Source organism: Jatropha curcas, chromosome 9 (assembly GCF_041381405.1).
Source record: "Jatropha curcas cultivar XTBG-Jc1 chromosome 9, XTBG_Jcur_1.0, whole genome shotgun sequence".
In the NCBI taxonomy this organism is placed as follows: Eukaryota; Viridiplantae; Streptophyta; class Magnoliopsida; order Malpighiales; family Euphorbiaceae; genus Jatropha; species Jatropha curcas.
In genome coordinates, this window is record NC_143159.1 from 23,001,094 (window position 1) to 23,007,721 (window position 6,628).

Below are 6,628 nucleotides of genomic sequence, written 5' to 3' on the forward strand. Positions count from 1 at the left end.
TTCGGCAACTGACATTCTGTTCTGCCTTAAGTATAAGAATTCTTTCCTTCTCGCATCTAGGTAAGCCTCTGTGATGAACTTTTTCTTGAATTCATCCAAGAAGAATTGCCATGTACGCTGCTCTGCTGATACCCGCTGCTGAACAGTAGTCCACCATGTATATGCCTCATCTATGAGCAATGATGTGGCACAAACCAACTTATCCTCTGGTGTACATTGTAATTGTTCCAGAACTCTCGATGTCCCATCTAACCAATACTCAGCTCTTTCTGGACTATCATCCTTGTTAGCACTGAATTCTTTCGCCCCATATTTCCGAAGCTTCTCTAGTGGGGGCTTTCTTTCTCTTTCTACTACTATTGGTGCTTGAGGCATTACCCCTGCAATCTGTCGAAAAGTATCTGCAAGTTGCTTTAACAACACCTCTTGACCTGGTGCTCTTGGAGCCTCACCCTCCACTGCTCTGGAGGCGTGTGACTCACTCTGACCTTCCTGTGACATCCTCCTAAAAGAATAACAACTACTTAGTTCATCAGGGTAGACATGGCATGTACACTATACTGACTTATGCATGCAAGCCCGGGGACACTAAACCTAGGGCTTTGATACCAAAATTTGTAACATCCCTTCCCGGTCGACCCGTAAACCCGAATGAACCGAGTCGAGACGCTACAAACTGGTTGACTTTATGTCCTGACATGCTGAAGTCATAATGTATATTGAATATAATAGCATGCTGATGCTGTATACAAAAATAATGTAATTTAATTTACAAAACATGATACTAGTTTACAAAATGAAATGGGCCCAACTGAGTGCCCTGTACATGCCATGAAAAGGATAAACAAAATTCACATCCGTATGAGTAGCTACCCTGAAGACTGAGTCTTCTACAGATGAACTGCAGCAGTTGTAAGCTGACTCTCTACTGTCCAAACTCAAAACCTGCGAGTTAAACAGGTAACTCGCTGAGCAAATAAAGCTCAGTGGATATCTCAACATATAAAGAAACAATTAAACACATACATGTATAGAAAGAACCATGTAAACACATATGGCACATATAAGCACACACATCATGATACGTTCATACTATCTTGATTATCTTTGTACTATTTATAATACTGTATGATTCATGGAATGTTATGTCAAGATATCTGTATGGCTCCATAAGGTTATAGTGAAACCGAAGTGATAAGAAAAACTGTATGAAACTGGATGAGTACTGTATGCTTGGCTGCTATGGCCCATATAATCATATCCACTCAACGGCCTGTAGCCGGAGTATCAAACTGTATGAGGTGCAGATCTGTTATCCTATGTCGCGACATAGCCTTATCTACATGGTTTCTACCTAACCTCAATGGAGCATAATGTTGGTATGTCAATAATATAACACAACATCACATTAATAGTTCATAACTTCATAATTCATAATGTATATTTGATTTCACATCATTTGCATGCTTGCATGTTGTTTTGATACATGTTCTCATGTTGCATTTGATGTTAAAATGATTGGAGGCATATAAGTGAATCAAAGGAATACAATTGCATTGAAAAGAAGTCCAAAAGTGCATGAAAACACAAGTCGCGAGCGCGTACTTCAAAGTCGCGAGCGCGTAGAATGCAAAATGAGAGACAGTGAGTTATCAGGCACAAGTCGCGAGCGCACACTTGAAAGTCGCGAGCGCGAGAAGTGCCAAATGAGAGACAGTGAGTTCTCAGGCTAAATTCGCGAGCGCGCGATCGCTTACAGGCCAAGGGCCAAGTACGCGAGCGCGTACTTCAGTGTCGCGAGCGCGAGATGTGCCAAATGAAAGTCAGAGAGTTTGCGAGCACAAGTCGCGAGCGCGCACTTGAAAGTCGCGAGCGCGAGATGTGCCAAATGAGAGTCAGAGAGTTTCAGGTGAAAGTCGCGAGCGCGTAGTTCAAATTCGCGAGCGCGAGAAGGCAACGCGAACTCGTCATGCAATTCGCGCGCGCGCTTCCAGCCTGCACTGTCTGTACTCTTTTGGTCATATCTCTCAATATACAACTCCAATTTGGATGATTCAAAAACCCATGTAAAGCTAACACATAGAGGAACAAATAACTCTTCTATGACACTTCCTAATTCCATCATTAAATGGGGTCAAAATCAAGATGAAGTTACTGGTAAAATTTCCAGCAAAACCTGTTTCAACATAAACTCACTATTCACTTCATTTATTCAATACCTCCCCTGTTCTCCCCTATTTCTCACCATTACCAGTCCTCCCACTCAACATGAAGCAATATATTGTCTCACTAGCAACACACCACACAATTCTCATGCAAAGAAATGGAAAATAACAAGAGATATCAAACCTTTGCTCCAAAAAGCTTGAGCTTCTCTTTAGCTTCTTTTGAATTCTAAAATAATAGCACCAAATGATTCAATTATGAACTTCAAGAAGGTTTACTTACTTGGATAGAAGAAAAATTGAAGTTAAGGCTTAACTACCATTAAAATTGAAAGGAAGGTGGAAGAGGAAAGGAAGAAAATGAAGAAGATGAAGATAAACATGAAAATGGGAAAGTGAAATGGGTATGCACGGGTAGGCTCTAAAAGATCCATGACTTTGTGTGTAAAAGTTCTAAATGGTACCTCAATTGTAAACAGGCTACAACTTAATACCCAAGCTCAATCTTTTAATTCAAATCAATCCTCACCCATGTGCTTTAATCTTTTTCTCTCAATCAAGTAACTCCACTTAATAACCCATTCTACCCCGACCGGGTTTGGTTAAACTCGACTCAACTCGACTACTCAACTCTATGCTAAGACTCAACTCGGTAGGATGTCACATGTCTTTTGGAAGAATCTTCGTTAACATATCTGATCCATTTTCATCTGTATGGATCTTCTCAAGCTGTAACGGCTTCATCTCCAGTACATCCCTGATCCAATGATATCTAACATCAATATGCTTTGATCTTGAATGAAAGAAGGAATTCTTCCCAAGATGAATCGCACTCTGGCTATCGTAGAATATCAAATATCGTTCTTGATGAATTCCAAGTTCATTCAAGAACTTCTTCATCCACAGCAACTCTTTGCATGCTTCTGTTAGTGCTATGAATTCTGCCTCAGTTGTTGATAGAGCAACACATTTCTGCAATCTTGATTGCCATGACACGGCTCCCCCTACAAATGTGATTAGATACCCTGATGTGGACTTTCTCGAGTCAACATCCCCAGCCATATCTGCATCGGTATAATCGACTAATACTGGCTTCTCATCTCCAAAGCATAAACATACTTTGGTCGTACCTCGAAGATTCCTGAAAATCCATTTCACTGCAGCCCAATGTTCCTTTCCCGGGTTTGAAAGAAACCGAATCACTACTCCGACTGAGTGAGCAATATCTGGCCGTGTACAGACCATGGCATACATCAAGCTTCCAACTGCTGAAGCATATGGGATCTTTTCCATCTCTTCCTTCTCTCCATCGGTAGAAGGGCACTGTTTTGAGCTTAATTTAAAGTGATTAGCAAGAGGACAACTAACCGCTTTAGCATTCTCCATTTTGAAACTTTGAAGTACCTTCTCAATATACTTCTCTTATGACAACCATAATTTCTTGGTTCTTCGATTTCTTGTAATCTTCATACCAAGAATTTGCTTTGCTGGTCCCAAGTCTTTCATAGCAAAAGACTTACTTAGCTGTTTCTTCAAGCTATTAATTCTGACAGAATTCTAACCAACAATCAACATATCATCTACATAGAGCAAGAGAATAATGTAGTCATCATTAGAGAATTTCTTTACGAAGACACAGTGATCTGAAGTGGTCTTTTTGTAACCTTGCTCCCCCATAACAAACTCAAACTTCTTGTACCACTGTCTTGGTGCCTGCTTCAAGCCGTACAGGCTCTTCTTCAGTTTACAGACACAATCTTCTTTCCCCTTTTTTATGAAACCCTCTGGCTGCTCCATGTGTATTTCTTCTTCCAAATCTCCATGTAGGAAGGTAGTCTTTACATCCATTTGCTCGATTTCCAGATCAAAACTGGCGGCCATTCCAAGCACTGTCCGAATGGATGTCATTTTTACAACTGGTGAAAATATCTCATCAAAATCAATACCCTTTCTTTGATTGAATCCTTTCACAACCAATCTAGCTTTGAATCGTGGTTGGGAGTTGTGTTCTTCCTGCTTGATTCTGAACACCCACTTGTTCTTCAAAGCTTTCTTGCCTTTGGGCAACTTTACCAGCTCAAATGTTTTATTCTCATACAAGGATTTCATTTCAACTTGCATGGCTTCAATCCAGTTCCTTTTGTGTTCACTTTCCATTGCTTCTTCAAAGCATTCAGGTTCCCCCCCGTCAGTCATCAATACATATTCATTTGCTAAATATCTAGTAGATGGTTGTCTGACTCTACTAGACCTTCTTAATGTTTGAGAACCTTCCGGTGCTGGTGGCTGAACATGAACACCATCAAAATCTTCTTCTGGTTCATTTTGATAAGGAACTTCTGGATTTTCTAACTCTAGCTCTTGTTCTTGTAGAACATTTTCTTTATCTCCAACTTGTCTTTGTTCTATTGTTGGAGGAACTATTTGCACATCTGTTGAATCATCTTTAAATCTATCGGCAGCTTGCTTCTGAGTCTTTTCAACATCTTCAATAGTTTGATTTTCAACAAATACAGCATCTCTACTTCTTATCATCTTTTTCTGGATTGGATCAAAAAATCTATAACCAAATTAATCTTGACCATAGCCAATGAATACACATTGTCGAGTCTTGACATCAAGCTTAGACCTCTCATCCTTAGGAATATGCACAAATGCTTTGCAACCAAACACCCGCAAGTGATCATAGGAAACATCCTTTCCTGACCATACTCTTTCTGGAGTATCATACTGAAGAGAAACACAAGGTGAACGATTTATAAGATGAACTGCTGTAAGAAGAGCTTCACCCCAAAATCTTTTAGACAACTTTGCATGTGAGAATAAACATCTGACTCTCTCCATCAAAGTTCTGTTCATCCTTTCAGCCAAACCATTCAGTTGCGGCGTCTTGGGAGGTGTTGTTTGATGTCGAATACCATGCTCTTTGCAGAAAGCATCAAATGGCCCAGTGTATTCTCCACCATTATCTGTTCTGATGCACTTCAGCTTCTTGCCTGTTTGTCGCTCAACCAAGTTTAGAAATTGTTTAAAAACATCTAAAACTTGATCTTTAGACTTCAAAGTGTACACCCAGGTCTTCCTAGAATGGTCATCGATAAATGTTACGAAGTATCGATTTCCACCATATGACATCGTCAATGGTCCACATAGATCTGAATGTACCAGATCTAACACATTCTTCATTCTGGAAGGCTGAGAAATCTTGAAGGCTACTCTATTCTGCTTTCCTGCCATACAATCAGAACATTTCTCTAAATGGACTTTATCCAATCTAGATAGCATGTTGTTTTTTACCAGAGTTGTCATTCCTTTCTCACTCATGTGGCCTAGTCGTTTATGCCACAATTCAACAGCACTGTCATCCTCCGCTACATTAAAAGCATATCGGGAGAGCTTCGCATGCATTACATATAGCTTTGGGTCTTTCCTTCCATTTGATATCACCATGGAACCTTTTGTGAGCTTCCACTGCCCATTTTTGAAGGTGCTACAGAAATTTTCATCAATAAGTCTGCCAATCGAGATTAAATTAGAATGCATGTCTGGTACATGCACAACATCTTTTAAAATTAATCTCGAACCATTTTCTGTCTCTAGGCAAATATCTCCCTTACCGACAACTTTCAATAGTTTGCCGTCTGCTATCTTGACCACACCCAGATTGTCTGGTGTGTAAGATGAAAAATTTTCTCTCCAAGATGTCGCATGAAGTGTAGCCCCACTATCAATTACCCAACTGATCTCTTGGGTTGCAAGATTGATAGTGTCTTCAATGAACAGTTGGAACTCAGCAATGACATTAGCTTCATCATCACTGCTCTCTTCTTTCTTTGCTTTGCCTTTGATCTTCTCCTGATCACTTTTAAACTTCCGATAATACCTTTTAATGTGCCCTTTCTTCCCATAATGATGGCACACAGTATTGGCAAATTTGTTTGATTTACCCCTTCTCTTATCTCTTGTATTTGAACTTCTAGATTGGCTCCTCCCTCTGGGCTGATTATTTCTTTTAGCATTTGCTAAAAAAATGTCTGACTGAGATGAAGAAGGATTCTATGCTTTACGTCTCATTTCTTCATTCAGAACAGCATTTTTAACAAATTCCCAGCTAACTCCACTATGTGGTGTAGAGTTTGTTATTGATATCTTCAAAGTCTCCCATGACTCTGGTAAGGAGGCAAACACCATAAGGCCAAGGATTTTATCATCAAATTTTATGCCCATATTTGACAGCTGGTGAATAGTCGCCTGCATTTCACTCAAGTGATCTGCTACAAAAGTACCTTCTTGGTATTTGAAATTCATCAGCTTTGTCAAATAAAATAATTGGTTGTTGCCGGATTTTGAGGCATATAGCTGTTCAAGCTTGTCCCATATGTTCTAGCGTGAGTCTCGTTACAAATGTGGTTGTACACATTATCATCGACAAATTGTCGAATATAACCACAAATTTGTTCATG